The sequence below is a fragment of the Mytilus galloprovincialis genome, chromosome 11 (genome assembly GCF_965363235.1).
Source record: "Mytilus galloprovincialis chromosome 11, xbMytGall1.hap1.1, whole genome shotgun sequence".
Taxonomy (NCBI): domain Eukaryota; kingdom Metazoa; phylum Mollusca; class Bivalvia; order Mytilida; family Mytilidae; genus Mytilus; species Mytilus galloprovincialis.
The window spans coordinates 49330403-49339976 of record NC_134848.1 but is presented as its reverse complement, the minus strand read 5'-3'; the positions used below and the strand labels follow the sequence as shown (position 1 = coordinate 49339976).

The 9574-nt window shown below is 32.1% G+C and overlaps 1 long non-coding RNA gene across 1 annotated transcript; it reads left to right on the top strand.

Moving 5' to 3' along the window:
- Positions 1-516: 516 nt before the first annotated feature.
- Positions 517-6773, top strand: LOC143052309 (uncharacterized). Its single transcript, XR_012971072.1, has 4 exons — positions 517-624; positions 4813-4889; positions 5940-6081; positions 6712-6773. It is a non-coding gene; the product is annotated as an uncharacterized LOC143052309 (long non-coding RNA).
- The last annotated feature ends 2801 nt before the right edge of the window (positions 6774-9574 follow it).

The window sequence follows — 9574 nt, the reverse complement described above, 5'->3', positions numbered from 1 at the left end:
CATTTATTTTGAAAAATGTATGTACTAAGTAAGGAATATGACTAGTGCTATTATTCGCTCTATTTGTTGACGAATCCCAATGATTGAAGTTGTCGACTGGTTTGGACTTTGGTTTCTGAATTTACCTTGGAGATAATTTTTTTTATTCACTTTTTATATTTTCATGTATTCCTAAGAAATAGCCTTTTTACGAATCGTTTAATTACATAAATCTATAAATGGGTGCACAATTATCCTTTTCATCCGAAGCTTTTTTGTAAGACACACTTCAACAAATATGGCAACACACAACTTCGTTTAACGTCAGGTTCCATAAAAATAATTGTCCCATTAAAGTGTCGAAATATCAATATTAGACCTATAAATCCAACAAAATTGTATCTGAAGGTAATTATTAGAACTATATAGAATAATACCACTGACAATCACACCACATCTCCTTATAGTAATAAACGAATGTTTCGTAATCACGAACACAATGACCAAGTATCATTCAAAGCTGTCTTTTCTCATGTTGTTGATTAACACGTTCCGGTATAGAGTCCTATATTTGCACTATATAAAGGGATGAAATATCTAGTCGAATTTGTCACTTAGATACACTAGGACAGGAAAACAAAACCGGTAAAGTAGTTTAACAATTGTAGACTTATTTAAAATTGCTTTAAGTAGACAGTTGAATTGTGTAGGGCAAAACATGTTTGGCTCGTAATATGGCATAAGCTGAGTAGCAGTGTCTGCTTCTTTTTTATTTGTAAGGGGAACAAGTGCTTTTTTTCGAATATTTTCGAATACAAGAATTATGATATTTGTTTTGGTTTATTTTTTTTTTTTTTTGTCATTGCATTGTAATCGTAATTTATCATTCAATAAGTTGTTGGATACAATATGCTTTCATTCCTGACATTGGCGTTATATTACATTGCTGCGAGTTAAAAAAAAAAAAAAGGAGAAAAAATCGGAATTATAACTTGCTTTAAAATAAGTTCTAGTTTTACAAGGTTCTGATACCTGATAATAATGAGACAAAATAAAAAAAAATGGACATTTTAATAGATTCATTCAGATGATCATATGTCTGCTGTTGAGCACTGTGGTAAATGTTTCTGCCTAACCAATAGCCCCGTTTTTAGATAAATCAATGCGTACTTTCGAAATGACAATGTATATTACAGGGTTTCTAATCCACCATATTCTCTATTGAAAAAATGACTTTACCAAGTTAGAAATATAAAAGTTGTTATACATTTGCTTGATGTGTATCAGCTTTGAGTTTATCATTCGGTTAAGGACTTTTCTTTTTGATTTTTGTTTTTGTTATTCTACTTTTTTACATTTTCAAATAATGCAATCAATTCTCATGACTTCTGTCCTTTGTTGTTTCTCAAAATGGCAAAAGTGTCTTACACTGGTGATATGACTTAACACTTTAAATGCTGCAATTGTTTGATGAAAGCATAGGTCACTTTTGAATTCAACAACATTTTATTAGCAAAAAAGTGAAAAAAGAAGAACCGTTGTTGATTTGAGAATTTTTAAATACTGCACATATGTAGTTTCTTTCTATTTAATTTAACAGTGAAAACTTTTTGAATTGCAATACTTCTGGCCATTTACCTTTCAAAAGTATAATCATTCAATATATTACTGAATTATAAAGCATATTATATCACAAGGAAATTAGGTACATACCTTTCGCAAGAACAAATTAATTTCATAACTTGATTACGATTGATCCAAACAAGGATCCGGACCAATCTTAAAATAATGTTATTTTCGTTCACTTCAGATCAATTTGACATTCACCTTATTAGTCCAGCTGATTCGTGCATATTTTCAAAAGAATTGTGGGTTTGATGATAAAAGCATAAAATTTTGCACAATGGTAGATCTATATATGATGGTCAATTTAAGCTATGGACCCACCCTGAAAAATCCAATATGGCGGCCATTTTCAAGATGGCTGCCAATCAGTAAAAATCTCAGTTACCATTTTACATGACAGCAAATAATATTCAAATCTAGTATTTTAAACCATAAAAATGTGATTCAACGTTTAAAGTAAGTCACGGTGGTATTTTAAACTTTATAAAAAATTAAATGGCGGAAATTTCAAAACGGCCGCCAAAAATGTGAAAAATTAATTAATCTAAACAAAAACATATCTCTGTTGATATTCTATTCATTCACCGAATTGCTTTTTGCAGTTGATAATATGTTCTAAGGATTGTTTTTCCATAATTATACATGGCTTGCAAAATATTTTAGTCAAATATCGCATAAATGAAAACATTCGAACGTTTTCATGACACCTTTATGATTTGTTTGACTGTGTACCATCTAAGTCACAAATGATAATTTTAAACAAAGGCGATATGGTATAATAGTTAATAAAACATATATCAACAAGAGACCAAATGTCATCAAAAATAAACAGCTATAAGTCACCAGATGGCCTTCAACAATGAGTAAAGCACACATCACATGTTTTACCTCTCCTTGTCCGATTCATAGTATCTTTTTTCCCACGAAAATTTGGTAATGCTGTGTGATTTGTTTCTTATTTTTTCATATCTGTGTTGTCAGCAAATGAGCAGTGTTATCTATCATACAGAAATGGGAAACCTGATTTTATTTTTTTTAACTTTCACATTTGGTCAAATAAAAGATAACAAAATTAAAAAGATGTTGGTATACTTAACATATACCAACATGTTTTTAATTTGATTATACTGGATATGACTCAACAAGCTATTTAACCAATAACACCTGCTGACCCCCTTTAACACCTGCAATCATTCTCTGTGTTATGTTTGTGTTGCTCATGGCGTCTTCCTCATCTTCTTTAACATTTAAACAACAACAAATTTTCACAGAAGTTTTCAAAATGTATGCCAAGTATAACCCAGTTAGTCTTTGCACAATTCTTCACCACATTTGAAAAAGAAATGTACATAAAACCTTCTAACATACAAATGTCTACTTCGATCTTTAATGTTATAGATTAGAAGAGGTTACGCGGATTCAATTTATCCTAATTAATTTTTTCTTTGACTGTTACATAGTTTATCAATGTCTCAGTCCTCCGTTAAATTATTTCAGAATCTTTGTATTAGAATAAGATAACTTCATGGATATATCTTGTTCATGATGCATGAGAGTCTGTGAAAAGAATCCGCTGTTCACGAAAAACTATGTTCAATTACAGCTTTCTTACCAAACAAAATAAATCTAAAGCCAAACGTTCACCATGTTCCACTGTTCCAATTTGGCATCAGCACCAACAAAGAAAGATTGATCGCATGTAATGATTGATACATGTCAAGGAAAACGATTGACACACTGCTTGATTGTATTTAGTGAATGTCGATTCGTAGTGACAGATTTCATCTCTTCCTGTATGACATTATTCAATGCAGGTGGCCATTTGTCTTGGTTTTAATGCGTGGAATGATATTAAGACATACTTAATATTTTTATTGTCATCTGCATCAATCCATATTGTTATCATTTTGCTGACTTGTGTATATATACCATGTACAGAGAGAGTTGCACAATTGACTAGTTTTACCAGATTAGCATAAATGCTTCTCTGGCAAGACAATTGACAAAGTGCTATAAAACAGTTTTACTAGGTGTAAGTATGAAATGCATTGTTATATTTGGTTAGTGCTAGGGTATTTCTTAGTCTATACTAATGTTACTTGTTAATATTTCATATCAATATTACGATTAGTTGTGCTGGCACCTTATATATTGGTCAAAGTATCAGAGAATATAAGAGAAATGCAAATATTTTGAACCATTTGGTTGATACAAATTATCCAATTTAGACAGACAAATGCTGAAATAATGTAATGTTTGTACTACTTGTGTGTAACGCTTCTTTAGCCGTAGTTGTTGGCAATATTTTCCATGTAGTATTTGACTAGAAGAATTTACTGCCTTGTTAATGGCATGTCCATGTAATTAAGGTATTAGAAAAACTCCAGTATCCACACGTCATTCCTCGTTGTATGTTACTCACACTTCTGCAAGAAGGGTACCGCAGTAATGATTTTCTATAATTTCTTCACAAATCTTGTAAAGGTGAGAGAGCCAATGTTGCTTCATGTATTTCTGTTGATTTTGATTTCTTATATGGCGGCCATCTTGGAAAAAATTTCAACTTTGTCCATAGGTATTATTGTACCAATCATCCTGGACTATGCACATATCAAATTTCAATATGTATAAGTGATCATTTGCTGATTTTGATTTTTTATGGCGGCCATCTTGGAAAAAGTCGCCATATTGAAATTGCAAGATGTTTTGATATTCTTTACTTTTTGAAAACCCTCTCAATACTGTCACGCCAAATTTGGACCTTAAACTGACCTTATATAATTTATTTAAGCAGATTTTGATATTTTAAGGCGGCCATTTTGGAAAAAGCCGCCATATTGAAATTACAAGTTGGGTCCATAGCTAATATGTTTCGAAATACCCAGAAGTACTACCATGCCAAATTTGGTGCTTTTTATCATCAAACCCATAATTTTTTCACCAATCAGCCGGACTATATGTATCGTATCCTCTTTCTTTTCAACTTGAATTGATGATAGTTTTCAAGCATTTTATATTCCATGTTCTTTCTCTCATGCTACCTTTCATGGAACCTCAGAGTATCTGACATTTAACAATTCTTTTTTTTATTATTAAATTTGTATACCATCAATTCATGTTCTGATGTAGAACACTCTTGATCACTACATAATAGCATTATGTAAGATGAAGGTTTTTTTCTTATTGATTAATTTTTATCTATTGTAGCTTAACAATGAAGTACATCTTTGCTCTTTTGGTTTTGTTGCCATTTGTGTTCTGTGCCCCCAACGAAAGATTCATTTGTAAGTATGAATATTGATAATGAATGCAGTGGTTTCGAAGTCCTTGGAATTTGGGTCCGTTCTTAAAGCATTACTGTTTCAGTCAGTGGTTTGGCAGTTATTTATCATAGGCGGATCCACGGGAAGGGGGACTGGGGTTCCGGCCTCCCTTTTGTGGAAAAAAAATAGGTTGATTATGTAGGATAGGTAATCACTGAAGCTGGAGCGCCCCCCTCCCAACCCCCATCTTAGATCAGTCAGCGGGTCCCCATTATACAAAATTCTGGATACGCTAGTGTTTACATAATGTGTATACGAACATCAACACTTGTCATTTGGTCAAGTATTTGGTGACATTTTACTGGATCTGTGCCACATATTGCTAAAAGAAATTATGATTGAGTTATATTGCCCTAACGACCAATAAGGAATATTTCAAGCAAAGTAATGCCGATACAATATGAAATGAATAACAATATGTAGGTCTTTTAAGCTATGACACCAGGGATGAGAGTTCGTGAAAACCCGATTGCCACTACAAAATGAGGGAAAATTGGAAAGGGACATACATTTTGTTTCAAAACAGGATACCTACGGTCCCACAAAGAAATGTTTCTGGGTTTGTTAAAGTGCAGAGATGATGGTACTCTTTTTACACATGCATCGGCTTTAATGATCCATATTACCCTCTCCGAATCACCCGTGGGGGAATATGTAAAACCTTTACTACTGTACTGTTTTCAAATAATTTGTGCACAGCACAATCTAAGCAAATTTACAAAAATCTAGCTGCATATAATTTTGACTAGATACTTATAATTTTATAAGTTATGCATACAAGATATTTTTTTTCTCTTCTGAACATTTCGAAAATGGGTAGACGCAATACATAAGTTTTTACGTTAAATTCGAACTTTGTATCGGGAGAGTTACTACAGTGTTATCTTATATGTTCTTACGCTGCATAAGCCGACGATTTACAACAATAGTTGTATAATATGCATACATTTTTCGTGTACTTAGGTAAAATGTAATACATACGATTTTTCTTAATCTTTTATGTTCTTGCAGTGGATACTTTTGGACTTGACAGTGTATTGAAACAAGTTGAGGCTTTTGCCCACTCAGGAATGGCACAAGATACCTGCACAAGTGAATGCACAAAACTCGTTCACGGATTCCTCGGAAGCATGTGCGGAACAGCCTGTACAACGTATGTTAATTATCAATATCTATTTAAAATGGCATAATATGTCCAACTTGAATTATTTGAAAATTTTCCGCAGCCAATGTATATAATGACTTTGTAGTATTTTGGCATTAATTTAGAAAGAGTCAATCTTTAATGCTCTTTTTTGTATTTCATTTTTCTCATTGCCTCGTTTCGTTTGATTTGTAACTGGTAGACTAAACGCGTGTTTGCAGTACCAGATTTAAAGTCCTGCATAGTTGATATAAATCCATTGTATGTTTTATACATGGTGCTTAATAGTAAGAAATATTTCGCTATATCAGGATTCTGTTAAGGATGAGCAACACATCACTCCAAAGTTGTTTATGTAATATTGTAACGATGTCGGTTGTCGTAGAATATGTACACAATTCGCCGTTTCAGAATCTAAAGGACTATGGGTAATTTCATTGTGCTTATCCAAAGATGAAAATACCGTCACGACATTGGTTGAATTTCCATTGTTTCGGACGTTTTCAACCAATCACGACGTTTTAAAAATATTGCCCAAAATGCATTAGATTCTAAAACGGCGAATTATAGAATCATTATGACATTTCATTTAAAATTATATACTTCTGTAAAATTATGAGTTTTTTATTCTTCTTTCAGTGTCCTCAACTTACTGAAATAGGAGACTAACATGATTTGTTGAATACAAGTGAACAATTTTATTTGTCTTGTTTTTATTGAGAAAGAAAAAAAAAAACATATTTCAAACTGTTGAAAATCAAATTTAGTTGAGGAACTAGATGAACTTACAAAACAAAACGAACAGAGAAGATCCGGATGTTGCGGGGTGTAGTCAGCTCAATTTGATATATTGGTTCTTGTGCAAGTACTTCTTTTATAGTTGGTTAAGTGTTTTGTGGTTGTTCCCTTTGATTTGAAATTGAAATTGAAAATATCACTGTGAATTTAACGTTAATGTGTGCATCCTTTTAGCTAAAACAAAATCCCTTTTTCTAAATATGATGAATTGTTAGGATATATCGATGGGTTTAGGGTTGTCTGTATCTAATGTTATGATCTCTTACGGATTAATTCTAGAATAATGCTCCACGACTTGATATGGTCAGGTAGGATGTCCAATGTATTTTGTATACCGGGAGATCTTTCCTCATAGACTCAAACAACATATTATAGAGTGTGATATCATGGTATGCCTGGCTAGTCTTGAGAGTAATATTAGTTACAATACTTATGTTGTATTATACATAGTTCGTTGATTGCTTAATGTCCACGTGGTCGTCTATCTATATGGTTTTAAATTGGCAGGGAAAATCAACCTCATTGTCAACTTTCGTCTGGTAAACAGTTGTTGAAATCTTGAGAATTACATATATCGATACGATTCGATAGCTAACAATTATGTTAGAAATCTTAATATTATATTGTTGGTCAAACAATTCAGTTTTTGCTTGTGTGTATATATATGTAACAGAAGATGCGATATGATTGCCAATGAGACAACTTTCCACAGGAGACCAAATGACACAGAAATTAATAACTATAGGTCACCATATGGCCTTCAACAATGAGGAAAGCCATACTGCAATGTCACCTATTAAAGGCTCCGTCATGACAAATGTAAAACAATTCAAACGAGAAATCTAACGGCATTATTTATGTACACAAAAATGAACGAAAAACAAATAATGTAACATATCAATAAACGAAAACCACTTAATAACAGGCACTGTTTGGTCTGTCGATAATACGATATCGATTCAACATTTATTAAGATCTTCATGATGTTCTTTCTTAATTGCATATACTTTTGTATTATGTTTTAAAACTTGGCAATGTTAAAATAAAGACACGTTCTACATCTTCCCATGAAGATTCGATAATATTTCTTATGATACTTAAATAAGCATTCGTACTGAATTGTCTGTTATGTGTTCATAAAGTAAAATTACAAAAATACTGAACTCCAAGGAACATTCAAAACGGAAAGTCACGAATGGCAAAATTAAAAGCACAAACACATCAAAGGAACTTTGCTCATCAGAAACAGATGTTGATATTCACGATATCGAATACATTGAGTCGATAACAACCAATTATGTTCCGAATATCAATATACAACAGTTATTTCCTTTCTTTATAATATCAGTTTTGTAAAGTCTAGTACCTTAATTAAAAGTGGTTTCAGATGATATTTAACGATTACCAATGATACATCAAACCACCTGCCACAAACAGATGAGAATGCAAATAAGGATAATACCGGCAAACCAAATATCTTATATTTCAAAAGTAAAAGCAAATCATAAATACAGAGTGTAAACATCAAGTGAAGAAGGAGATCACTGGATATTTTTTGATGGACAAATAAATTGATTACTAGTTATCACTGTTATCGAGTAGCCATTGTGGACGTTTGGGTTATTCTTTGACGTGTATGCTAATTCTTTATCAGAGTAAAGCAATCTTTACGGTTACCTATATTTGTAATTTGTTTGTAATTGCATATTTGTCTCTCTTGAATAAGGACGAAGTATACTAGAGGGACAGTCAAACTCATAGATTGAAAATAAACTAACAACGCCATGGCTAAAATTAAAAAAAAAACAGACAAATAATAGTAGAGAAGACACAACATAGAAAACGAAAGACTACGAAAGAGTTTTCTCATGGACAAGCATACTACACTTCTTTTTTATATTTAGTTGTACGCAGTACTGCTCTAGCGTTTATTTAAGCAAGATAACAATCTAAACTTCCTCCAAATTCACAGATGAATAAATTACTAGGAAATCACGAAAAAGGTGACTCCAGTATCACAAAATCAAAAATTGACAGACGTACGCGTGTTAGGTAACATGATAGAAATCTATAAAACTACCTTTTTTGTCCTAGCAACCTTAATTGCAAATGAATAGGTTCTCGACGGACTTGAATCGGACGGATCCTATTTATTTCTAGTTTTTCTAGTTTTTTTCACATGCCAAAGTACTTCATACAAACATATGAGGGTATGCTAAGTTTTAATATAACTATTTATACACAAATATGTTTGCACATCAAATCATTCATTATTTTATGAAGAAACGATTCCCGTCAGTATAAAATTAAAGGTAAAATGTAAATGGGAATTTATAAAGGAGACAACAACCCGACCAAAGAGCAGTATACATGAGGTGTAACGATTGTGTTTGCCAGCTGTTTTCATAATATTTAACCATTTATCTTGGCTGCAATACCCGATTTTGACTTGTGTGTCTAAGTGTTCAATGTCAAAATTGGCACATTTTTATTACATATTGTTTGTGATTACGCTAAAATCTGAAAAAATAAAAAATCATCGCATTTTGACAATATTTCTGAAACATGCTGACTTTGGATTCAAAAAGATTTTATTAAGAAGGCATTTATTCTACCTAAAATTCAGGCTTTTGAAATACATAATTTTGAGATCAAAACTGTGAACAATTTAATATTTTATTGAAACAATTGAAATTTAAAGCTA